General features: G+C 42.0%; 1 protein-coding gene across 3 annotated transcripts in view; it reads right to left on the reverse strand.

Moving 5' to 3' along the window:
• The window catches only part of KANK1 (KN motif and ankyrin repeat domains 1), a 1631365-nt gene that overhangs the window by 1393068 nt on the left and 211004 nt on the right, over positions 1–27293 (reverse strand). Inside the window, exon 1 of one of the 3 annotated variants that reach the window (XM_044064326.1) lies at positions 6826–7284. The exons of the other annotated variants lie outside the window; for them this stretch is intronic. The gene's annotated coding sequence lies outside the window, so the exon portion shown is untranslated. Of the gene's footprint in view, positions 1–6825; positions 7285–27293 lie in introns of those variants that run through there. 3 annotated transcript variants of the gene reach the window in all.

Below are 27293 nucleotides of genomic sequence, written 5' to 3' on the forward strand. Positions count from 1 at the left end.
ACTATGGTCTTGAGTTGTTGGGGGATGAAGGGAAGGCCATGAAGCAGTTGGTCATACTGGATCCAGCAATACAGATCCCTTTTGCAAGTCTTAGCAATTCTTATCCAGTACAGCCATTGTGGTGCAGTGGTTAGCATTGTCACCTCACAGCAAGAGGTTCTCCCATTCGATTCTCGTCTGGTGCGCCTTCTGTGTGGAGTCTGCATGTCCTCCCCGCGGTTGAGTGATGTTAAGTCTGCATGTCCACCCCGCGGTTGAGTGATGTTAAAGACATGCAGGTAGGTGCGAGCATGAATGGGCGTGCCTTCGTTGAAGGTTGGGCATTGGGCTGGCAACTCGGCACCATAAAAATCCACTGCCAATCATGAGCAGACTGGAGTTCTGCTGTGGTGACCCTGAACCAGGAAAAGCCGAAAGTCACAGTAATTCTTATCCAGTAGGACACTGACTGATGAAGGATTGACCACTGAGCATCCACCATCCATTGACAGATCCATATGTAAACCTTAGCTAACGGAACTAAGGTTATTGCCGCTCCCATGAGGCCTAGAGTGTGGAGAACTGTACGGGCTGAAACTGAGGTGTTCTTTTCAACCTTCTTGACCTGTGACCTTATTGTTTGAATTCGGTGTGGTGGAAGGGAAGCAATGGCAGACTTTGAATTGAGAACTGCTCCAATAAATTCCACTGTCTGAGTTAGCTGAAGTTGTGATTTGCTGTAGTTTACGGTTATACCTAGAAGACTGCAGATGTGAAGAACCTGATCCATTGTGTGTATGAGTAAGATGCCTGGTTGGAGCGGTAATGAGCCAGTTATCCAGGTAGGGAAACACCCGGAATTCCCACAGTCTGAGGTAAGCTGCTACTACTGCCATGCATTTGGTGAACACCCTGGAGGCTATATATAGTGAGTCCAAAGGGTGACATTCAGAATTGGTAGTGACTGGCTCCAGCCAGAAGTGTAGGAACTTTCTGGATCACCTATTCATTTTTATGGGATAACAGACATCCTGAAGGTCTAGCGAGCTCATCCAGTCGTCTTTGCCCAAAAAAAGGGAGACTGGACTGCACGATGACCATCCAGAACTTAGTTTGGTGAACAGATTTGCTTAAATTTGTAAGATCCAAAATTGGTCTCCAATCCCCTGTTTTCTTTGGCACTGAAAATAACCTTCAGCAAGTTCCAGATCCTATCTGGTCTGGTGGGACCTCTTGGATTACTCTTTTTCTAACAGCTTTTATATCTGAATTACTGCCTGATCCCTCTGACTAGGTGGAACATCAAGGATTACACTTGGAATTGGTGGTTGTAGGGAAACTGGTACTATGTAACCCCTGGATATAATCATCTGCACCCAAGTATCTTTTAAGTCTAGCCATGCTTTCTGGTGCAGGGATAACCATCCCCCGACGGTCTCCAGAGGTGGACTGCTGGGCCTCTGTTCAAGACTGCTGGTAGGGTTTGTCAAAGAAAGATTCTTGAGAACCCTGGTTTTTGCAGGCCACCTCTGGCATGAGGGGAATGACATCTGCTAGGGTTCCCCCCGACCCTGGGAGAACCTCTATGTGTGTCATGGAAAGGACTATGGGACTTTTTGAACCACATTTTCTGGCCACTCCACTGATTCCTAGAGCAAGATCTTTAGGGGGCTGAAAAACATATACCCATGACAGACAAGGTCTTCCCATCCTTGCCACACCTGCACAGAGTTTCCTTTACTTTAGGGCCAAAAAGAGTAGTTTGTCAAAGGGGGCATTGGCAAAATTGGACTTAAATAGCTCCTCAAAATCTAAGAAGTGCATTCAGGCATGCCTCCTCATGGAAATGCCTGAACCCATTGCTCTTGAGGTCCCTTCCATTATGTTGGAAACTAACCTCATAGAACTACTGGATACTGACTGTAGGGTTGCCAAATGAGAAGTTACTGTAACTTCTTGGTCTAATCACTCTGAAGCCTGATAAAGTGTGCCAGATAGTTCAGTGACCATAAGGCAGAGGTTGCTGAAGCAAAGACACACTTCTCCAGTCTGTCCATCTCCCGTAAATCCCTGTTGGGGGGATGGGCAGTGGAACTGTTATCGGCTAGTTCCTTCTTTGTGGCAGCTGCAATTACTACGGCATCAACTGGAAAACCCTTTCCCAAAAACTATCTGTACGAAAGTGATGCCATTAGCCTGTATGGTCTCTGAGGTATGGTTCTACGGAGTCGGATTCCTTCCATGCCCACCGAGAGATCATGTTGATGAGCCCGTTGGTGGGTGGAGTCACCGAGGAGGTAGAGGGTCCTGTACTGAAAGCCTCTAGGAGAACAGATTCCTCTGGTACAGGGTTAGAGGGAGTCTAGCCACCTCTCTGTTTAAGGACTTCTAGGATGTCTCCAAAGGGGACATCTTCAGTAGGAGACTGTGGGGACCCTTTGCCCTCATTAAAAGCAGAGTCTTCGGTGATGGACTCCTGTGGGGAGTCTAGCTGCTTCCTCTTGCAAGTCCTCTTCCTGGGACCTTCCTCAGTAGAATGCTCTGGGGAAGTCTTGGAAGAGGAAATCAAAACTCCCTGATAGGGAACCTGAGGCTTCAGTACTGGATGTCCCTGTGGAGAAAGGTGGTGAGGCTCTAGACGCTGAGACATCATGGCAGCATATCTAGGATCTGAGAGGAAAGACTCCTTCGGGCCTACTGAGGCAGAGAACACACTCTTTGCAGCCATGAAGGCAGAGCTCGAAGCAGCTAGACAGAGAGAAAGCAGGTTTCCAAATCATCCCCCCAACTCCATTGGCACTACCCCTGAGGTGGAAGCTGGATCCAAACTGTCCAGTGCTGAGGATCCGTGGAGCAGAGATGGCTCAGAAAACTAGTTGAATGCTGCACCTCAGATTCGAAAGGCAGGCTTCGGTTCTGACAGCTCTCTAGATCCAAATGGATTGGAAGTCTCAGAGACCATATCGGATCAGAGGATAAGGTGATCCTCGGATCAGAGACTGACGGCAGTTTATGCCAGCACTTTCAGCACATTTTAAACCCTGGAAGTTTATCAGTCATAATGCAGTATCAAGCCAGAGATAAAAACAGAGAAACACCAGCAATATAAGACAATCTAATGACAGTTCGCAAAAGCTTTTTTTTTTCTTTCTTTTTTTTTTTTTTTTTAAGAAAGGCAGAAAAGAAAGGGAAGGGGATACCAACAATGGTATAGAGAGAAGGGGAGATACTAACGATAGTATCCAAGTGTACTAAGAGAAAAGAACAAGGGCAACAGCAAAATTAGAACTTTATAAATACAGCACACTAACCATACTAGCTAGGAGAAAGAAGTGGAGCAAGGGGATACCAAAAATGGCATGAAAAGGATTACGATGAAGTTGTAAGGACAACAGAGTACAAACAGAAGCAGGAAACAGGAACAATACAGAGAAAAAAGGGTTAGGCACAAGAAATGAACAAACTATCTAAAGGAACAACAACAGATATTTTTAGTTATCTAAATAGCTCGAGAGAGATGGTTGGTCACGTCAGATAGCTCAAAGTAACAAACGAGAATTGAGGCAATTTGGTATGTGCATTGTGGGTAAAGAAGAAGCTCAAGAGATTTGGTGGCTGCGTGCTTTAGCAACGGCAGAGTCGGAGCCGACCCGAACCCACTTGTTGAGGACAGAATGAAGATTGACAACATCAGATGCAGTGTTGCACTTTTATTTTGATTTGAGTTAAAATGGAGTTAACATTTGGGGTAAAGGTAAGAGACGTCATTAAACGGGTTTGATGCAATATGAGGAGAGTTTAGGGAGGAAGCATGGAGAGGTGGTTGGGACAAAGTTGGAGAGATGCTGAGAGCTAGGTAGGAGGAAAAACAGATACCCTGAGGAGTAGCAAGACTAAGAAAAGGAGTCTGTATTTTATAGATGGCAGACAGTGAAGAAGTAGGAATCAAGAAAGAAGCAAGAAATTGCAGGGCTGTAGGATACTTAGTGGCGGTAAAGTCTGAAAGCTAATACAAGGTAGGTAGGAAAGAAGTATATTTTACGAAGGGAGATAAGTTCTGATGATTAACATGTAGATTTATTTTTCTAAAGCACAAAAATGTATTTTTGTAAAGCATAAAAATCAACAATCTAGATGACAACTCTATCAGCAGCAAGTCAAATCAGCATTTTCATACTTTGGTACAAATTCCACTAAGTTTAAAAAACCGCAGAAGGAAGGGGTTGTTCTTATTAATATGTAAATCATTGCTTCTCTGCTGCTCCACCACCACAGACAAACTAAAAGTATCTATGTTAAAAGGCAGAAAAAGGCTACAGGCTCATTATTAGACCTACAAGTAGCATCTTGACTCTGAATAATAACTGCAGTACAACAGACATCCACAGATAATGAATGAGACTTCCACAATTTCAGCACTGAACATGTCGGCTCAGGTTTGTGGAGCCAGTGTTTACAATTCATATTTGCACAGATGTTATTCTGGTCTTTCAAAAGCTTTTGCTGCAAACAATGAAAAATAGAACATTTTTGCTCACCAGCACTTCCTAATGAAGCACGCAAGCTTAAATTCAGCAAAATCCGAAATGAATCACATTCCAAGGTGTGGCACAGCAAAATCATGCTGTATATTAAATTTCTGAATGGCAGATGGTCAGGGATACTGAAGCATGTAGTTAACTGTAATACTGCTTCAATAACTGCAATGTGACTGCTGCTTGGCAGTCACTGGTTTAATTTCTTCCACAAGGGATGCAACATGTCAGGTGAAAAACTATCTCAGGCATTCACAGACTATTCTTACACAGTTAGCATGCTGGAGAAGGCAGCAGAATTAACTTGATGAAATGTTCTTTAAGGTCTTCCCATTCAATAGATTACCATCACAGCCATCTGTGCACAGTACTGACAGTAGAAATTAGCCACAATTTAAAATCATACCGATATAACTAAGCCAAGGAATACAGTCACAGACAGAGAACAGAATGCCAATTTGCATGTTACTCTACCAGTTTGAAGTTGGCTTTACTTTGACCAGAACCCCCCCCCCCCCCAAAAAAAAAGAAAAATGTTTGCTCCATGATTCTTTCACTTAAAAGTATTTAACAAGAGTAAAATTGTTGAAAGTCAGTAAAGTAGGCATTCACAAACAGTGGTTAAAAAAACATTCAAAACTCACAATGTGAATAAAGACAAGGCACCACATGAACTTGACAAGGATGATGGACATGCCCATCCTGGCAGGGGAAGGTGTGCGGTGATGAAGCTGCATCTCTCGCTAAGTTCTAGCAGATGCGAGGCCTTGTAGGTTGGACACATAGGTTGGCCAAAGGAGGTATGGCTGCTCTAAGGGTGTGGGATAGGCACATCTTCACAGACCACACCTCACTGCCCACACCCAACCTACTAAGTAGTCTATCAGTATTCTGGGGTAGACATTCAGGGAGAAGGTCCTGATGTACCAGCCACCATGTCTGATTATGCCTGCTCTGGCTCTGAGCCATACTTTCTGAAATTGACAATCTTGGCCTCAGTTGAGGGGAGGTAACACTGGTATTAGACCAGTTTTATACCACTCCCCTTCCATCTGTCAGACGGCACTGGGATTACACTGCAGCTATGAAAGAGCTATGAGCAACTGTCACCTACAGAGAAAAAAACCCCAAAACAAATGATTTTGAAGTGCAACTTAATTAATCAAACAATAGCTACTAAATGGTTCTCTGTGGTACAATACATGCAGCTCAATATATAATGGGACACCATGCAGTGATGTAATTAATTTCAAAGGACATCCAAGTCAGTATTACAGACAGTCAGATGTTTAACTCACAAGAGACTCTGAAGAGAGGAATTACAAAATGACAATTAAATAGAATAATTAGCAGGAACACAATGTAGGTCACATTAAACAAGCACACTACTCCATAACTGCATGGAGCTACACAAGCAGCACTGTAACACAGCAGTAACAGACCACACTAATACTACACTCATAAAAGGTTAATGCCCCTAATGGCTGCAATCAGCTGTCAACAAAGATTTTGTAATCAAAAGTCTAAAGGTCGTTACAACCTGGTTTCCAGAACACGTAAGCAAAACAGAATTATGCTATACTGCCAGTTTTACCAATCCAGGAACATGCAGCATGACTTAATAATCATAGCTCTCAACCTCTTAGTGCAAGAAATCTGGACAAAGCTATAAATAAAAGTGGGACAAAGGCCCAAAACAGGGACAATGTTTAAATATTGTTCTTACAAACTTAGAAAGTTGATGGAACAACAGGTTTTGCATTAATTAGCATGAATTTTCTGAAGGGTATGAAGTTAGAATATCAAATGCTTGTTACTATTTTCTAACTTCAGTTTTTAATGGTTTGCCACTAATTTGCAAGAAAACCACACTTTTATCAACAATTGAGCCAAAAGGTGCAGCACAAATCTGTACAGTTGAGAGGTAGTTACAATGCAGAATTACAGCTGTCACAAACATAAAAAAAATGGTATAAAAAGCAAAAAAAAATAATAAAAAATGCAGTGGATCTGATAAAGACCTTAAAACACTTTAGCCAGCCTCATACTGGGCAGGTGGCAAACATGTCTGTGCAATTGTTACTTAACTTCAAATGCTAGGGCTGCAATAAAGTATTAGCAAAGTAATAGTCTTTCTACATTTGATATTACACAAATGTGTTTATACGTACTTAGGTAGGAAATCCTAATTTTACTACCAGCAGTGGTATAAAAAAGGCAAATGCTATCAAGTTCAAATACATTATCTATCTACAGTCTTTCTGAAGCACTGCACGGTTTTCTAAAATTAAAAAAAATAATAATCCCTTACCTGTTAGCTCCACACTGAAGCTGCAAAACAAAATCTACAGACAGCAGTACCAAGTGAGTAGCTAAAATGACAGGATCTCAGTTTGCACACCAGTATATAAATTCTTCTTAATTCTGGAAGACACCATTAATTCTTACTAAATATAGACAATGCACACGATAGCTCAAATGCACTGTCTAAAACGAGAAGCAAGGCAGGCTTACATGCACAAGGAAGAGAACAGGGACAGCACTGATACTCAATGCTAATGATATCTAGTGGTAGACAGAGAAGGAAACTGTCACCTGACAGCAAGAAAACTACAGCGATCTTTAGCCACTGTTACTTCCATACAATATCAAAAAAGCATCTTGGGGAGTATTTTAAGAGTTCATATAGCAGCTTTATCCAAATCTAAGCAACTTCATAGAATGGTTAGAAGACTGCTGCCCACTCTGCTCAAACTGACTATAATGCACACTTTGAGTTTAAGATTAACTACAAAGGTTGGCATAACCAGTGCAACCTTCAATAAATAACTAGAAAGGTGCTGTACATGCAGCTCTGTTCCAAAGGCACGCCTCTTGACTCTAACCTTCCGGCTTACTTACTCTGCTAGAAGATATGCAAGCGAGGTGTCTATAAAGCTGTCAAACAACTGTTACTGAATTTCTGACCTTAGCTAAAAGCAAAAATTACAGTGCACAGAAACATGTCAGGTTTGACTAAATGTACACAAAAAATAAAGAGCAGGTTGATGCAGGCTACGCTAAGCGGCTCTAAACACAGCACCTTATCAAGTCATATTCTGTCATTCAGTCAATATCAATTTTAATAATGAAACAAGAAAATCCTTTTTTTTAATAACTATAGTCATGAAAAAGTACTGATTATCAATGTGATATTCTCTTCTGTGTTTCATGTGCAGTCCTGGCAACTCTGAAACAGACCACGATTATGCAATGCAAGACACAAGGCAATTTAAATATGGCTGCAAGTGTACTCTCGATTCATGATACATGTTAATGCACTTTAAAAAGGACATATCACCACCATAGGGCATTCACAGTGTTCAGTGACCAAGGTGTCAAATCTATTAATGAGTAATAGAAAAAGCAAATCAAGGGAGAAAGAAATCAAGGAATCAAAAAATAAAAAAAAAAAGCAACACCGCTTTTGACTTGACCTTAACTGGTTTCTGGCTCCTTGGCATTACTCAAAACACTTACCTACAGAGTTACTTTCCATTTGGTTTTCAGCCACTGTGGAATACCTATGAAAAGCAGAACTCACAGAATGGATTTTTTGCTACCTGCACAGCATGCATGTGTGGTGTAGTGGAAGGCAAAGCAGGCTATTAATGTTCCATTAACAGTAGCTACGAGTCTGAAAGTACAAATCAGTTTTATTCCAGCTACTTACCATATGTGAAAACAATAAATCACCATTCCCATAGAAAGATGTACATACACACACTTGCACATCTATGGTTGGCAACTGGGCAGGACAGACCAGCACAACATGATACTATAAAGCCAAGATCCAGTATTAGGCAGGCTGCAGAGTCCTTGACTCAGCAAGCTGCAAAGAAAGTGTTCAAGTATGGACATTTGTTTAAAAGACAAGTTCAATGATCCACTGGAGCTTTCCAAGACAACTCCGGCACCAGCAAAACAGAGGTGTTGGAGAGTGAATTTAGATATTACACAAAACACGTACAGAAATATGACAATAGATGCCAGTACATTACAAAACAGGGATGGGCCAAGTAATTGCACTTCTAAAAATAATCAAACAAGCTCAGCGTGTGCATAGCTGAACATTTTAAGCTTGACACTTAAAATGGCAAGTTTCAAACTTGTTTACTCAGTACCTTCATAACATGCTCACTGGCTTTCAGTGTACTATGGTTACATGCAGTCTGTCTGGTGAACAATAGTCTGCAATGCCGTTGAAGGAGGAGGGATTACCTGAAGCAAATCCAGGAACTATTCAAGTTGTGGCAGGCAAAGCAGCAAGTAGGAGCTAGGCCAGGTTAAACATACAGAAATGCCGATGTGACTTTGGGACTAAGGAACTCGGCAATTATTATGGGGACATTAAATAACATTCTGTGTTCTTTTGGTAGCAGGAGCAGTTTGCTCTAAAGCACACTTTTACTTTTATGGTGCCCAAATTCATCACAAGTGCTGGAAACTAGATGGTCTGACTGGGGCAAGTATCAATGAACAGGATAAACTACGTGAGCTTTAGCCTCAACTGTCCAAGGGTTGAACTTCAAAGGGGCTGTTCAGCCCTAAAGTACAGCATCACAGAGTGGGAATAAAAATAAATAACAGAATGAAACGAATAAATGCAAAGCAGTGCAAGAAAAGAAAATACCATATGCCAACTTCAAACAAGACAAATCACATAAGCAGTTTAAAATAATTTAGCTTCGGAAACACGACATCTCTTTACAAAAACAATAATATTAATTTCACCTGTCAAACAGCAAGTAGCATGTGGGTAGCAGTCACTAAGCATTAAGGCTATAATATTTTCATGCCTACTATATTCAAGGGTTTTCATTTACATATTTTTGCTGCTGGATGGCACAGTACATTTCTTTTCAAAACAGATATTTATGGTGAGTGCATATGCTGTACTGTAAGGTGGAAAGTCAAGTCCTGTAAAAGCCGGACATGTCATGTCTGCTAGCAGGCAGGAAGAAAGCATTAACCACAACCCACATGACATGAGCTCAACTAGTGACTTGGCCTTAAGCTCCTGCTGGAGATGGCATAGGGGGATGAGAAGAATGACAAGTTATAGTGGGGGGGGGGTATCCAGGCATGCTCTTTGCGGCACCCTCCACAGTGAAGACCAGGGATCAGTTGGAGGGGGTGTTGTCTACAAGTTGGGTAGGGCCACATCTTAAAAAGCCCACTGCATACCAATCCCTTGGACACTATGGTCTAAACTACATCTGCATACTTGACCTGATCAGCTAATATAGCTGAAAGCATGCATTTATGGAATGACAACAGGTTGAGCAAACAAAACAGGGTCAATTGGAAAATTTAGCTCAGGCAAGCACCAGAATAAAACAAGGTAGTACACTAATCAACTTATGGAAACAATAAAAGTGAAAAACGGGGAGAAAAAAAAATGCCAAGAACTGTTGTCTGGGACTTAATGAGGTTGCACGGATTCAAGTAAAACCTCAAGTTATCAAGCTTTTGGAGGTTAAAAAGACTTGACAGAGGTATTTTCACCAAGGCCTGGATATGCTTACAGGTACTTAGCCAAATTGCCAGAATTTCTGTGCTTCTCTAAACAGGCACAGTTGTTGCTTTCCCAGCAATTCTCCTACAGTCCATTACTTCATTAATGCAACATTCTGTACTCCAGGAACAAACCTAGACTTCCATGACTCATAACTGCCATCTTTGCTACTGCTGGTATCAGTATTAGTTGAACATACCAAGCCTTCCAATCACGGCTCAACATGATAATGCTCTTAGTTAACTTAATTCCAGTATTAAATACATTTACTAACATTTTTGCAAACTTCTTAAAAATTTCCAGCTCTGCATATCCTCAAAATATATGGAACCAGCCTCCTAGCTCTCCCTCTGTTCATCTCCAATGTGCCCTTTTCACTGTTCAGAACATTTTCTTGAGCCCACATGGAGGATTCAAGTATTTTTGTGTAGGCACGGCAAAATAAACACTCTGAATTTTCTTGCCTTGGTAGCATGTTTAGGTGCAAAACATGTATCCTCCTCCTTCCATTCCAGGGTTATGTTCAGATTTCTCTCTCAATCACTCTAACATTTTCAGTTGATGTTTTAACTACCCTCGCAGATATTGCACACTGTGCACATTAAGTTTTAATCGTACAGGCTTGTTGTCCTTGGTTCAATTAAGAAATAGTGCCGGTCTGAAGAGACTCTCAGTCTTTTTATATTTAACATAATTTGGCATAGTTCAACCGGCAAACCTATATATCAGTGTTATCTGTCCATCCCCCTTCTTGACCTGCTCCTAGCAAACAGGAGATTTATTTCCATTTCCCACTTCTTCACTGCACTGTCATCTTCACTATTCATAGGCCTTTTGGGAAATTTTCTTGCTTCCAACTCCTGAATTTATTTAGCATGTGTTTACTGGGATAGTCCTACTGAGCAGGAGAAGCCACTTTTCAGTGGAGGTGCTGGGAGAAAAGTACAATATGAAAACAATGTTACAGATAGTTACAATAAAACATATTACAAAAATGACAACAATAATGCACAGATACGGTTCAAAACATATAAGTAAATTAATAGCAGTAGCACAAAAACTAAAGGATGTATAGAAATAGTGTTACAGTAAGATAAAGTCATGACATATAGTCTTGAGAGGACACAACTTACAAAATTTAGCAACAAGTTAAAATAGGAAAGAAAACAGTAAAGGAAAATTCAATATACTTAAGCTACCTGAATAGATATAAAACTAAAAAAGAAAAAAACGAGAGGAAAAAATAGATAGGAAGTGTGAGCGGTTAATACTATATAATACAGCAATGGTAGTATAGTTTAAGTGAAAGACAAGAAGGGTGAACCAATGAGGGAAGAGCTATACAGTATACAAGGAGATAGTAGATATAGAAAGGAAAGGCCTGAGAAGTCAAGGAAGGAGGACAAAGTAGCTTTGCTTATGAAGGAGTTAATTTATGACACATTCCCCAGGAACACAAATTCTTTGTTAGCTAGAACTTTTTGGCCAACATTACTAATTTGCCATTTCTTGTCTTCTCAAACTCTTGATTACCTCAAAAGTACTCAGAAGTTTAATTTTACATTCCCTAGAAGTTCTCTCATCCGAGACAGAAGCATATCTTTCTATCTTGGTACATATAACTGGCACTGCAGCAAATATAACCATCTTAGTTATGTTGATTTATACTAATCCTCTACTTCTGATATTGTAACCAGGCTACCTAGGAATACTCCCTCCCATATATTATCCTGCATTGCTGTCCTGAGTCAGTGCCATAGTTTTGATTCAAGGGATCCAAGAAGGCTTGACTTACATAAAGTATTAAGGGCACTAAAACATCATTTAAAAAACTAATGTCTTTTGACTTTTTCCAGTTAGGGGTCGCCACAGCGGAACTCCTGTCAGCTAATGATTGACCGTGGATTTTTTACAGTGCCGAGTTGCCAGCCCAACGCCCAACCTTCAAAGGCACAACCATTCATGCACGCACCTACCTGCATGTCTTTAACTTCACTCGACCATACATGCAAACTCCACACAGAAGGTACTCTAGCCGAGAATCGAATGGGAGAACCTCTTGCTGTGAGGCAACAATGCTAACTACTGCACCACTGCAGTTATATGGCACTAAAACATCATTTACAGTCTGCATTTTATATGATCCAGCACCATAATCATTAGTTTTCATCATTTAAGATATTTTTCTCAAACTTCTTCCCATGACAATCTTTCAACTTTACCTCTGTTTTTGTCATCTGTGCTCCTAGGTATTCACTTTATTGTGACCTTAAAGATATGGACATTCTTTTAACAACTAAAACTATGGCTGGTAGTACAATGTCAAGACGTTAGGCTTAGTTTTATTTATTTTATATCCTGAAATACTTCAAAATGTACTTAATATTTGAAATAACCTTTACGGCAGGGGTTCAAGGACCTGAGCTGTTAAAAAGCAGCTTCTAGTAGTCCAAATAGGAGCGGCCTTAGGTCAACTGGTGCCCTAGGCAAAAGGGCTCCATGGCACCCACCACCACACTACCTGGTGCCCCCATCCTGGTCTACCTACACCAAATAAATACTGGAAAAGCACCCCTACTAGAGTGGTGCCCTAGGCGGCCGCATAGTTGGCTTATGTCTAAGGCCGGCCGAGTCCAAAGTACTGGGTTTGATTCCTTCCATCTACAATTACCTACTGTATTAACTCTAAATAAGTCATTTAACCAAACAAAGCAGCTCCAGGTTGCCTGTGAAAAGAGAGGCTTGTTTCTAGTGGGCTTACCCAGTCAGCAAATGCACTGTAAAATAAAGTCTCTTTCTGACTCTCTTATGTACACCAGCAAATCATCTGCAAACAGGGTTATCCTGAAGACCTTATCTGTGTTGCCAGTGGCAGCAAGTATAAAACAAAAAGGGGGAGGGGGCAAAGAACAATCCTGGAGAGTTCCCCTCTTCAATTTTAAGTTTTCTGAAGAACCTTCCTCTTACTTTTCACTCTAACATAGAAATCTATATGCATCTACAGAAAAGAGCAATAAAGCTCCCTGGCAAGGCAAATTAAGCAGCATGTGTTTTAGGTATGTCTTATTCATTCTGTCAAAATTCTTTTCTGCACACAGGCACATGATTAAAAGCTGCTGCATACTCTCGACGACACTATCAATTAACTGCTTTAATTATACTAAAGATTTGTCAGTCCTCTGTAAAGTTATACTGGTCCAAGTCTATCAGATTAGATAGCATTTAGTTACTCTAGCAACAATTGTTCCCACAAACAGCTTATAATGATTGTTCAGTTCTGAAACTGCTTTACATGATGACAGGTTCAATACGTCTTTCCATCCTTTGGTATTATTCACATAAATCGACCCTTTCCATGGGAATGTAATTCCCTTTATTCTTAAAAATGCATTAAAACAGAATTGTCCACAGTTCGATTGGTTTGGGAACACCCAACTTCCAGTTTTCTGTGAGGAAGCCATGCCCTCCCAATGACTTGCTCAGATGCAATTTTACTAACAGAATTGTCCACAGTTCGATTGGTTTGGGAACACCCAACTTCCAGTATTCTATGAGGAAGCCATGCCCTCCCTGTGCCTTGCTCAGATGCAATTTTACTAACACAATTTTAAAACTGTCCTCACCAACAGGGCACATCAAGTTGTCATTGTACTCTGGTGGGAAATTGAACTGTGTTTCTCAGAAGTAAGCTATAGATATTTTTCAGCTGTAGTTCATTCTCCTGCTTTGCACTGCTTAACTCTTTACAGTAGATTTAGAATATTCTCAGTATGCTTTTTGGTGCTCTTATCAAGTTTCCCAGCTTGTACATAAAATATTTGTACTACTACTCCCCTCCACAATACCTTGATCACAATCTCTTTACCAGATAATACTGGACCCCATGGAATACTGTTAAAATAAATGGATTTAACTACCATTTTTCTATCATCACAGTCTATCCAAGTACTCCCCCACTTCAGCTTTTCTTTGTTTGTTCTAACTGTTCTGATTCACCACTATTCAGATGTCCCCTACTGTTCTGCAACTCTTACTTTATACAGGCTACTTAACTACTTTTTATTCTGCTTTCAATGTTTTTGTCGTTATATATAGCTTCTTTTTAACTTTTCATCTGAAATTGTCCTACTACTCCAGTACCATGCTTGGATTTTCCATTAATTCATTTAACATTACATCCAGCTCATTTAACTATATGTCCATTTTATTTCTACACCATCTCTTAAAGTTAAATGACTATGTAGGAAGAGGAGACTTTCCAATGCTTACATTGCTTAGATGCAAAAAATAGATCAACAGTGCCAAATCGGTCATCAGTTAGTATGGGTAAGGTGTCTAAAGTGATCTACTATAAAAGCATGTTCAAGTGTTACATATGATTTTTTTAAACAGCTTTACTGAATTATCACTTGTGACATAGGCAAATTTACATTCATATAAACATAATCAAACTATATCAACATTAACAAACATTATACTTCATAGATATTGTTATACATCATATAACCTAAGCAATATTGCATAAATTATTCAATTCCTGCTTTTTTTAAAGAAACATCTTTATTAAATCATCCCTTACTACATAGGCAATCAAACATTTATACAAATGAAAACAAACCACACCGATACAATCCTAGTCTGAATCATTTTACATCACAAACCATACTGACACAATCCCAGTTGCAAACTGGGGGTCCTGATGGAGAGATGAAAAGTCAGCAAGCAAAAGAGAGTAGTAGTGCTGAAAATGAATTCATCCTCAAGTCTTGGTGAGCACCTTTGAGAGGTGGACCCTGTTTTTTTTTTACAAACTCTCACCAACGCAACACTGATATACAGACTGTATTTATATGGCATATATCATGGACAGAAGTAAATCAAAAATAAAAAAGATAGCTGGGTGCACAAGACCCAGGTAGGTGCACTGGTGCCAGGACTGGAAAAAATGACAGGGTAGAATCCTCAAAATATGGAAACATTCCTACAATGGGGCCAGGCTCAGGGAGAGGATGCCCCCTGTTGTAGAAGGAAGTAACAGTCCACAAAAATAACAAAAATTGATTGGCCAAAGAAGAGCCATTAAGACAAAAGAGTGGACTACTGAGAATAAGAAAGAAATTATGTATCATTACTATTATGTAAAAAGCCCAGAATTTCCAAACACAAGATATACAAAACGATTAAGAGAGAAATTAGAGGAAAGCAAAATTCTTCCGCAGGAAAAACTGTCAGAAGCTTTAAATAAAAATTTGCGTTCATTAATACAACAGATTTTTGAAAAACAGTATATAGATCAAGAAATTTTAATCTGTTTGGAAAAATAAGCATTTGAGGAAGTGAGAAAATATAAACAACAAAACCTAGCGATATTTGAAAAATATAAAAAAAGAAATATGGACATGGGAAAGAAAGAGAGATTTGATATGTTGCAATATTTATGCAAAGGAGAAAGCCAAGTTAACTAATATAGAGAGGGCAGTCTCAAAGATATTCGAAGAGAAATACAGGCAAAGGCATCCAGATATGGAAAATTTCACAATAAAAAGATTAATAGCAAAAGATGTAATGTAGAAAAGATGATTAGTAAAGTAGAAGTTAAACAAATAGAAGTTGAAGTTATGGAGTTGCCTGCAAAGTGAAGGATTTAATGCAGAAGGTCTAAAACAGACTACATCACAGAATGCTGGAGTGAGTCCCCAGAATAAGGAAAAGCAAGATTATCAGGAGACATGTGAAGAAGAAATATGGACAGGGGAAAGGAAATGAGATTTAACTCATTCATTCACTCCAATGGAGCTCAGGAAGTTTGCACTGTAACTTCCAATGGGGGGAGCCTTTTGCCAGAATCTAATTATGTCCTCACATTTCAAACAAATGTTCATATCTCTGGAACCATAGGGGATATGAAAGAAATACAACTAGCAAACTCTTCAACGCAAACTACCTTTATGGTGGTACTATTCTTTCGGTTCTGTGTCTTAAACCAGATTTTATTAATCACAGTAATCACAGTAACTCTTACATTTGTAGTATTATGTAAACAAATTACAATATCTCAGCAACAACTCAATTTATGCACATCATGTCAGCATCATTTTATTCATCTAGCTGAGAACTTTCATTTGAGGCTAAGGAGTTCTGTCTGTGTTACTTGGCTGTTGAGATATTTAGAAAAATGTGAAAATTATATCTATACCTGCACTAGAAAGAGGTCAAATGTTAATGCAGTTACGTTTGCCACTGTGAAAGGTTTAAGATGATTTTTTTTAAAACCTTGTACATGGCATGATTTTGGAATTAATGATGCAAATATAAACAAACAATATTTGATGCCTAGAGGCATCAGTAGGAGTTAACTGCAGATGCACCTATGGTGTAATATTTATGTAAAGAAGAAAGCAAAACTAACCAATATAAAAAGAGCAGCACCAAAGATATTTGAAAAAATATATAGGGAAAGGAATCCGGACATGGAAAACTTTACAATACAAAAAGTAAGAAGACTAAGAGGAAAAGTAGAAAAAGAGATTACTAATGGAGAAGTCAAAGAAATAGAAATTGAGGTTACGGAACAGCTGCAAAGAGAAGGATTCAGTGTAGTAAATCGAATACAGAAATCACCACAACAGGATAGAGCAAAGGATATTCACATTAAGGGGAAACCAGTGGAACAGGAAGCAACTGGTCAGGTGCCATATCAAAATATTTTGGAGCCTTCCACAGGAAACCAGTATAAACATTCATTTGAAGCTAGACATTAAAGAAAGGAACAGGAAACTCTGATGCTGCCAATGTTAGGAGTGATAGGCCAGTGAGTTCCCATATGACAGAACAACAGATGACACAGGATGAAACTGAAGAGAATGTGCTACAGGAAGATGCTATAGAACTTTCTATAGAATGCCCGCAGGAAATGGAAAACGAGGGATGTACCCTCAGTATGGAAGAAAATGAGTTAAGAGAAGAGTTGTCTGATTTAATAGACAAAGACAGACATATCAAGATCAATGAGAGAGACAGACTGCAGAAGGTTAATAAAAACCCAAAAGTCAGAAGTTTGATAAAACAAATGAACATAGTAATTAGGACTGTCCATAGAGATCCATGCGATATATCAGAAGTAAACAGAATATATTACTGTGCTGCCAAATTAATAACTGATAAAGTTCTACCACAGAAACACAGGGTAACGAAGGAAAAGAGGGGGTGAAAGCAAATACCATCACAGAAATATCGAATACAGAGTATCTATTATGCACTACTGGAGATAAACTAAAAATTTCAAAACAGATGGAAAGACATAGAAGATACGAAGATAAATAAAAGGGAAAAGCACAAAATAAGTAATTTATTGATGAACCAAAATAGTTTTATAGAGAACTGGGAAATACGGTAAAAGGAACTGAAAGAACGCCAAAAAAGAGGAAGTAGATGCACTTTGGGGAAGTATCAATGAAGATCTTGTGAAACATAACAAAGATGCTAAATGGATAGGAAAAAGTAAAAGAATAAGAAGTTTAAAGGTACAAGGCATGAAATGGGATGAAATAACAGCCACAGAGATTGAAACAAAGTTGAAAAAAGCCTCTAAAACTGGAAAACCACGTATGTGTTGGGACTTTTTTATTTTTATTAAAGTATTAACTTCTTTGCAGGAGGATTTAGCCATGAGTAAGAACTATTTAAGAACTATTTATAAGCACACCCCGAATACACACCGCACTGGTCAACAACAAGAAAAACAATGCTCTTACTTAAGAGTGAACCTGCAAGCTACCCTAAAAATTATAGACCAACAACTTGTCTTCCAACGATGTGTAAACTATATACGGGAACTGATGCCAACAGAGTTTATAGTCATTTAGAAGAAAACTCAATTATGGCAGTATAACAAAAGGGCAATAAAAGAGTGTCATATTGAACAAAGGATCATTTGTTTTTAAACAAAGTTATAGTGGAGAACTGTAAGAAGGGGAAGAATCTCAGTATGGCATTGATTGACTACAAAAAAGCATATGATAGTATCCCACCATTCATGGATAAAAGAGTGCTTAAAAATGTATACGATACACCCTACACTGATTGACTACATTACAGTAACCATGAAATAGTGGCAGACCACTTTGCAATTAAGCCATGATAAAGGACAGATTATCATCTCAGGAATAAAAATTCAAAGGAGAATATTCCAGGATGACTACCATTGTATTCTGCCTTGCCATTAATCCATTAAGCTGTTTACTTAACAGCTTAGGCCATGGCTACAAGCTGGCTCATAGAAAACAACAAAGTCTAATGACTTCTCATCTTCTCTTTGTCTATGATTTAAAACTGTACAGCTCATCAGATGAGGAACTGAAAGCACAGCTGCAGGCTGTCAAAAGTTTTTCAGATGATACTGGAATGTCACTTGGTCTTGATAAATGTGCAAAAGCAACCTTTAAAAAAGGAAAACTGCAGCACCAGGGAAACATCTGTTTAGGACAAGAATGTGATATAAAATAACTTGAGCAAGAGGGAGTGTATAAATACTTGGGAATTGATGAAGGATCAGCAATAAAACATGAACAAATGTGAATAAAACTCAGTAAGGAGTACTTTAGGAGACTTAAATTAATCCTGAAAACAGCAGTGACATCTAGGAACAAGATCCAAGCCATAAATCAATTTGCTCTTCCTGTTCTAACGTATAGTTTTGGAGTGATTAACTGGCCCCAAAAAGTGTTGGATAGATTAAGAAGTTATGTACTCACCATAACGTTCCATCTGAGTAGGTAGCTTCATTTGTCTGCAACCTGTGGGTCTTGGATCCGATATCGGATCCGAGCCGGAAACTCGTTTCAAGCTAATGGATCTGAGCTCCTAGCTCCTCCCCTCACCCATAATCCCCTGCTAACCCTCCATGACCTCAGATCGAGTTTGCCCGTCAATAAATACCCAAAAACGGGTATCCAACTAAAATAGATCCGAAGGCCAGGGGGAAGGAGGGGGGATGGTTGCAGACAAATGAAGCTACCTACTCAGATGGAACATTATGGTGAGTACATAACTTCTTAATCTGAAGTAGGAAGTTCATTTGTCAGCAACCTGTGGGACAGAGTCCCCAGCTACCTGAACCTTGGGTGGCCATCATGGAAGGATATTGCGAAGCACCGCAGAGCCAAAGGATGCTCTCCCTCTAGAAATCACGTCCAGTTTGTAGTGGTTAATAAAGGTATGAGATGAAGCCCAAGTGGCTGCCGAACAAATATCATCCAATGGAACTCTAGACTTAAAGGCCGCAGAAGTAGAGATGGAACGAGTGGAATGTGCGCAAACTCCTTCCGGTGCGGGTCTCCCAGAGGCTTGGTACGCCAATAGGATACATTGAGAAATCCAGCGTGATAGGGATACTTTTGATACTGCTTTCCCCAAATTAAATTTGGCAAAGGAAACGAACAGCTGGTCGGATTGTCTATGACCAGCAGTTCTATGAGTATAAAAACGAAGCTGCCTATGAACATCTAATGAGTGCAGCTTGTACTCTCCTTTATTCTGACATTTAGGGAAGAAAACCGGTAAATTTATGGATTGATTTATGTTGGTTTATGATGCTATCTTGGGGAGAAAAGAGGGACTGATCCTGAGGTACACTCTGTCTGGATGAAAGATCAAATAAGGAGGCTTCACAGAAAGGGCTTGAAGCTCCGAAACTCTTTTTGCTGAAGTGATGGCTACAAGGAATGCTGTTTTCCAGGACAAGAATTTGAGATCTACTGAAGCAGCGGGTTCAAAAGGTGGAGCAGTCAAGGCTTGAAGAACTAGTGAAAGATCCCACGGTGGTACGGCTTCTTTTATAAGGGGTCTAAGCAAGAAGGTGCCCTTGAGAAAGGTTTTACACAGCTTGGCCGACATCAAAGGCCCTGTATCATGTCTCACATGGTAATGTGAAATGGCTGCCAATTGCACTTTGACAGTTGAACAACTAGCGCCTTCCTGAAAAAGTTTGGTTAGGAAGTCTAATATGGACGGAAGAGGAGCCGTAACGGGATCTAGATCATGATGCTCCACCCAGATAGAGAAACGTTTCCATTTACTGCGGTACACTTTCCTGGTGGAGGGCTTGTGCGCTGACACAAGGATGGCTTAGACTGGTGAAGAGATACCGGGAGTCCTAACTAGGAGTGGAACTGGAGCAACCAAGCTGTCAGTTTCAGATTGTCCAGGTTTGGGGTCGGTAAGTTCGACGGATGGGAGATTAGATCCGGACTGGGATCCAGAATCCAAGGTGGATTCTTAGGTGAGACCACAGGTAAGGGAACCAAATTTGCCGAGGCCAAAATGGGGCAATGAGGATCATCCTGCTCCCCAACCGCGAGGCTTTCTGTAAGAGTTGCAGGAACAGGGGTAGAGGAGGATAGGCACAAAGTAGACCGGGTGGCCAAGCATGCACCAGAGCATCTCTTGGAGTTTCCCCTGGAGGGGGAATCAGAGCGAAGAAATTGCCGCATTTGGTGTTTGAGGGAGACGCAAAAAGATCGCAGCAGGGTTGCCCCCATATTGCGAATATCTGCTTCGCTACTAGTGGATTGAAAGACCACTCGTACGGGGTAAGAAAGGTGCGACTGAGTTTGTCCGCTAGGATGTTGGTCCATCCCGGAATGTGCGTTGCAATCAGAAAGCGGTTGGTGGAGATCGCCCATTCCCACACTCTCATGGCTTTGCGGCATAGAGGGTAAGATCTGGTCCCCCCCTGTTTGTTGATGTACCAGACAACCGACATATTGTCTGACTGAATTGCAATCGTTCCTATGGGGAGGAGATCCTGAAGTGCATGCAACGCAAACAGAACCGCTCTCATCTCCAGAACGTTGATATGCAGGGAGGTCTCTGTGTCATTCCACGTGCCTTGGACCGTCCTGCCTGAATAATGCCCCCCCCACCCGAGGCGGGAGGCGTCTGTGGTCACCATGGCGAGAGGGGGAGGGGTGCAGAAGGGACGGCCCGTATGGAGGTCCGAAGTTTGGAGCCACCATAATAGAGCCCTCCTGCAAGCCTTGCTGATAGCAATGGGGTGATGAAGAGGAAGGGATAGAAAAGACCATTGCACTAGAAGTGTCCATTGCAGTACCCGCATGTTCAGACGGGCGCATGGAAGGAGCGTAATCGCTGCCGCCATGGAGCCTGGTGCCCTCAGGACCAATTCCGCTGGTGAAGTCTCTGATTGGAGGATAGCCCGCACATGGAGTTGCAAATTCCGGATTCTCTCGGAAGTTAGAAAGGCTCGTAGCTCTCTGGTGTCTATTCTGGCTCCTATGAATTCTATGACTTGTGTCGGGGCCAGAAGGGATTTGTCGGCATTGATGGTGATGCCTAACTGTGGGGCTAGGCGGAGAAAGAAATCTCTGGCTGAGCAAAGTAGATGCCTTGTTGGGGCGGTCAGGAGCCAATCGTCCAGGTACAGAAAGACCTGTATTCCCTGGAGTCTCAGGTGGGCCACAATCACTGCTAATACCTTGGTTAACACCCTGGGGGCTGTGGTGAGGCCAAAGGAAAGGACCCTGAACTGGTAGTGACTGGCTCCCAGCCGGAAGCGGAGAAACCTCCTGGATCGTCTGTCCATTAGAATGTGGTAGTACGCATCCTTGAGGTCTGTAGAGCACATCCAATTGTTCTGCCTTAGAAGGGGGAGAATAGATTGAAGAGTGACCATTCGGAATTTTTCCTTGGTTACTGACAGGTTCAAGCGGGAAAGGTCTAGGATCGGTCTCAAGTCCCCCGTCTTTTTTGGCACCAAAAAGAACCTGGAGTAGAACCCTAATCTGAGCTGGTCTTGGGGGACGGGCTGGATGGCTCTTTTACTTAGCAGCTGCTGAATTTCTGTGGCTGCGGCCTCCCTCTGATCGGGTGGTACATCGGGGAGGTTCTTGAATTTGGGGACATGGAGTAATGGTATTTTGTACCCTCTAGATATAATGCGAAGCACCCAGCGGTCTGTTGTGATGGACTCCCAGCCGCTAGGTGCTCCGAGAAGCGCCCCCAGACTGCCTCCACAGTGGAGCAGCTGGGCAACCCTTCAGGGCTGCTGCGTGGGCCGTTCAGAGAAAGGTTCTCTAGACCCAAAGTTTCTCGGAGCCCCTCTGCCCCTGGGGCGGCGTCCTCCCTGTCCTCCTCTGCCACGGAAGGACTGGTTGTCCGGCGCGGGTTGGGAATGTTGTGATTTCCGGAACCACATCTTCTTCTGACCCTTTTGGTTCTTCGAAAAGGACCGCTGGGGAGCAGAGAAACGGACTCCGACGGCAGACAACGTCTTCCCGTCTTTCTCGCTCTGGACAAGTGTCTCGCGAACCGTTTTGCCAAATAGGGCAGAACCATCAAAAGGGGCGTTCACAAAAGACGCTTTAAAAGGCTCCGCAAAGTCACAATGACAGAGCCAGGCCTGACGTCTCATGACTAGGCCTGCTCTGCTAGCCCTAGCGGCTCCCTCTGTGGCGTGGGACAACAGCCGCATAGAGGTATTTGAAATTGATCTCAGAGTGGCCATTCGGGTGGAGTACAATTGCTTGCCATCTGCTGACATGGACTCAGGAGAGGAGGCAGCGTATTCTTTGATATGATCCCGCTGCATCCTGATGACATGTGCCATATAGTTCAGAGACCTTACCGAGAAGGTCGCTGAACTAAAAACTCGCTTCCCTAAGCGGTCCATCGAGCGGGACTCCTTGCTCGGTGGATGGACTGAGGGGCTCTCCTGAACCAGTTCCCTCTTCGTGGCTGCCGCCGTCAACATGGCATCTACAGGGGGGCCCTTACTCCAGTGCGATCGGTCTGAGGGGGGGGGCTAAGTATCCTGTCCGGGTGTTTTGGTATTGGCTCCACGGTGTCCGGATCCTTCCCCGCCCTGGTGGTGATGAGGTCCACCAAGGATTCGGCCGGAGGGGACACCCAAGAGGTAGACCGGCCTGCTTCGAATGCCTCCAGAAACATGGACTCGTCGGAGGAAGACTTGTGGGCAGACCACCCACCTCTGATCCTCAGCATCTCCATGATGTCTCCAAAGGGGACATCTTCAGGGGGTGATCTTGGGGAGCCTTCCCCTTCCTCCAAGTCCGTGTCGTCAGTTAAGGACTCAGGTGAGTCCACGTGCCTCCTCTTGCACTTATACTTGCGGGGCACTACCTCGAGGGGGCTGCCCGAGGAGGCCTCGCCATCTACATCCTGTTCCAGCGGAACTATCTGGGACATTGAAGCAGGCTGTCCCTTTGGCCGGGTGATGGAAGCCTGGCCCAGCAGAGAGGGAGTGCAGGGAGGAGCCGAGACAAGGACCGGGGGGTCCGGATGCTCTTAACAGAGCCCTCTCCACAACATCGAAAGCCGAGGGGGAACCACTCTCTCTTGGATCCGAAAGTAGGTTCCCACTCGGATCCGATGAAGGGATCGGAACCGGCGCCGAGACCATCGGATCCGAAGGACCAGTGCGCTCCGACCTGGACGGAGCCGAAGGCACACTGAATCCCTCTGATCTGAAGCTCGGGCCATGGCTCCGAGAGGTCGGATCCGACAGGCTCGAGGGCAGGGTCGGATCCGAAGTACCAAGTACTGTCGGCACCGACCCTCCCCCAGCTCCAACACTGCTCGGCTCCGAACTCTCCGAACTCGGGTAGCGGGTCGGAGAAGGAGCAATAGGATGGAAAAAAGGTGTCGAGCTCCCCCCCGAAGGGGGGGAGGCAAGAGCACTCCCATCTGCAGCTGGGCCTGGATGAACCTTCGCATCATCCGGTCCAAGTCTGCATCGGACATACTAAAGGTCGATCTCGAGGAGGTTACAGAGGCAGGCCTGGAATGCCGCCTCGATGACCTCGATGGAGATCGGGCCTCCTCCTCCTCGGGCCCTGGGGAGAAACAAGGGGATCGGAGCTGAGGAGGAGGAGACCTAGAAGCAGTGGAGGGAGAAGCCCGCTTAGCTGGCAGGGCCGAAACGGAGGTCTCGGCCCGCCGCTTGTGGTGCTTCTCCCTCCTGGCCTCCCTGTCCTCCGACACTTTAGTGGGAGTTTGAGTCCCGGACGGAGGAAGGGGGGCAGGAATGGCAGCAACCATGGCCTGTGGTGGAACCACGGGAGCAGCGGAGGCCAGAGCAGAGTCCGGGGGTAAAAGTCCCGCCAAGACCAGCTTCGACCTCCGCTCTTTCAATGCCCTGGGGTTGAACGCTGCACAAATGGTACAGCCTGAGGTGAGGTGTTCAACGCCAAGGCACCGAACGCACCAAGTGTGGCCATCAGCCGGGGAGAGCTTATGGCCACACTCGGTACATTTAGAAAAAATGGCTTTTGGGGCCTCAGCCATACTTAAAGAAAAGTAATGTAACACACACACACAGGCCCCAAAATACAACACACACACTCTAACGACCAGCGAAGGGAGGGAAAACTACTTAAAAGAAAATATTTTACTCTAAAGGGTACCTAACACTTACACACAAAATATTTTGAGAAAAATTAAGAAAGTTGACAGAAAAATAACAGGTAGTAGGGGATTATGGGTGAGGGGAGGAGCTAGGAGCTCGGATCCATTAGCTTGAAACAAGTTGCCGGCTCGGATCCGATATCGGATCCAAGATCCACAGGTTGCTGACAAATGAACTCCCTACTTCAGATTGGATATTAAAACAAGAAGGATGCTTAATGCTCACCAAATGATTTATAAAAATCAGTGTATACCAAGATTATATATTCCCTGTTCCGAAGAAGGGATGGGCCTCCTTGAAAATGATTACATGTATAGATCTGCAATCGTGGGACTCCACACATCTCTACTGACCTCACAAGATACAAATGTAGTGAAAGCTTTGAAACATGAGGAGAATAAATCTATGAAGATATCTCTGCTTAATTTAGCAGAAGCATATTGACTGTATGTGCAAACATTATGGTATCGAAGTGGCTGAAAAACACTGGAAACATGAGCCACAAAGAATCATAGAAAATGATGACGTTTATATCACATGGGCTCACCCAATACCAACAGTCCAAAAGATAGATGTTAGAAAACCAGATATAGTGGTCCAAGAAAAGAAGACAAAAATAGCATTGATCATTGAAATCACCACACCCAGTGACTACAGTGTCTTGCGTACAGAGAGACACAAAGTCATAAAATACCTGGATCTGCAGGCAGAAACGAGAGCCATGTGGAAGAAAGACACCCAGACCGCTCCAATAGTAGTAGTAGGAGCAACGGGTCTTATAAAAAAGAATTTACAATCGTATTTAGGTTACCAATTCATGTAACACCATACAAACTGCAGAAGGTGTCATTACTAGGCACATTGTGGGTGCTGCGAAGGGCAATTTTGGCTGACAAAGAGTGAAACAATACTAATTTCATGAACTTTAATCGTACTTTGACTTAGGAATGGGGTCCATTCCAGTCATGGTATTAGAAATTCAAAAAGACTTGGGGGAAATTAAAAAAAAAATTGCAAACATTATACACCACTCAGATTCTACCCAATTTTTCTCACACAAACATTACATAGCTCATTTCAGTCCTGCTGCCTTTTAGGCCTCATTCCTCCCTTGTACGTACTTGTTCCTGCAATTCCCATTTTTTCCTAAGTAGTTTGCTCCTACCCTTTTCTAAAGATCTCAATTCCAGATGTTTTCTCTGTTACTTTATTCACTACTTCCAGTATAGTTGGTTTAGATTTTCATTCCCGTTTTCTAGTAATTCCTTTTTTAGCAGTCACCATTATTAGACACAGCAAGGCCTTACCATGCCTAGGCAATTCTGATTCTGTATCATAGCTCAGAAAAATCATCTCCCTCATCAGACCAATCTGCCCACCCAGCATCTCCAACAGTGCATACCACAGGGAATCCTTAAAGTCCGTCAACTCACCGCACTCCCAGAAAATATGTTCCCAATTATCTCTTTCTTCCCCTTCACACCTCCAACATTTACTGTCTACCTGAGGAAAAATTCTCTAGAGTCTACTTGGGGTATAAAAATATCTATGTAAACATTTCCAGGCAAAAATCCTAAATCTTCTAGATTTTGTTGCATATTTGGGAGACATACATATATCCACCCATTGTTTCTTTGTGAATCGCTTATTCAGTCTCTCCTCCCAAACCTTTCTAACCTCCTCAGATTGATTCTTATACTGTTGCATATACTCTTAGTCCTGGATATTCCATTTTTATTAATGCATGCTCTGGCATTTAATGATTTTATGAGGCAGCAGCATTGGTGCCATCTTGACGGTACTGCAAGTAATCGTGCAAAATTTTTTTTCTAAATAAATACAATTGCAATTTAATCAGCTCTCTCACTGTATACAAAAGCGGTAAAAGGATATTGTGCATGGCATTTGTTGAGTTTCAACTAAACAAAGGCAATCAAATTAAAAAAATGAATCAAGGTTTTAGCAAGAACAAGACAGCAGCAAGTGAAATTGGAAGCCTGAAGGTGTGTTCATCGATCAGCATGACAGGTTGATTACTGTACATTAACACAGTCTAGGATTGTCTGCTTTGACTACTTTAATCAAAAGCAATAAAAATAAGTCAAGTGCTGCAGAGCTGTCTTGCTGTTGAATCAAAGACTTTACTTCTGTTAATGACAAACATCAAAGCACTTTCTCTTGCTATCTCATTGGAAAACCAGGATTTTTGTCCGATTTGAATAAATCTAACTTTAACCTCTGAACTAATATCCTGGCTGGTGTGCAATATCAACTGTGGCTTTAACATTTTACAAGAAATCATCCCTCATTTCTTCGACTGTGGTGCGTAATCCAAAACAAACTGCAATAGTATACCATCTGGTATCATCATTACATCAACATGCTAATTCAGCTCTTACAAGGTCAATACTGAAAACTGCTAATAGAAAAACTATGCACTTGAAATGGACTTTAAAAATAACAGGTTTGAATCTTGGCAATATAAAGATGGCATCCCAAGTCTCTCTAATGAAATTCTAATTCTTTGTATGAAATGTTGTCAACAGCACATGTTACTGGTAGGCAACAGAATTCATTACTTAAAATCTACAACATTTTTACGCTGAATAAAAAAATTTTAAATATTATTAAACAACAGGATGCTTTACTAAATTAAAAGTACAGTAGAACCTCTAAGTTGACCACTCAAGGGACTGTAACAAACTGGTCAACAAAAGGAACTAGGCCTACTGTACTGTACATACATGTACTTTACTTTCTTGTACAGCTTTTATTATGA

The sequence above is a fragment of the Protopterus annectens genome, chromosome 2.part2 (genome assembly GCF_019279795.1).
Source record: "Protopterus annectens isolate FY-2018-M chromosome 2.part2, PAN1.0, whole genome shotgun sequence".
NCBI classification, from domain to species: domain Eukaryota; kingdom Metazoa; phylum Chordata; order Ceratodontiformes; family Protopteridae; genus Protopterus; species Protopterus annectens.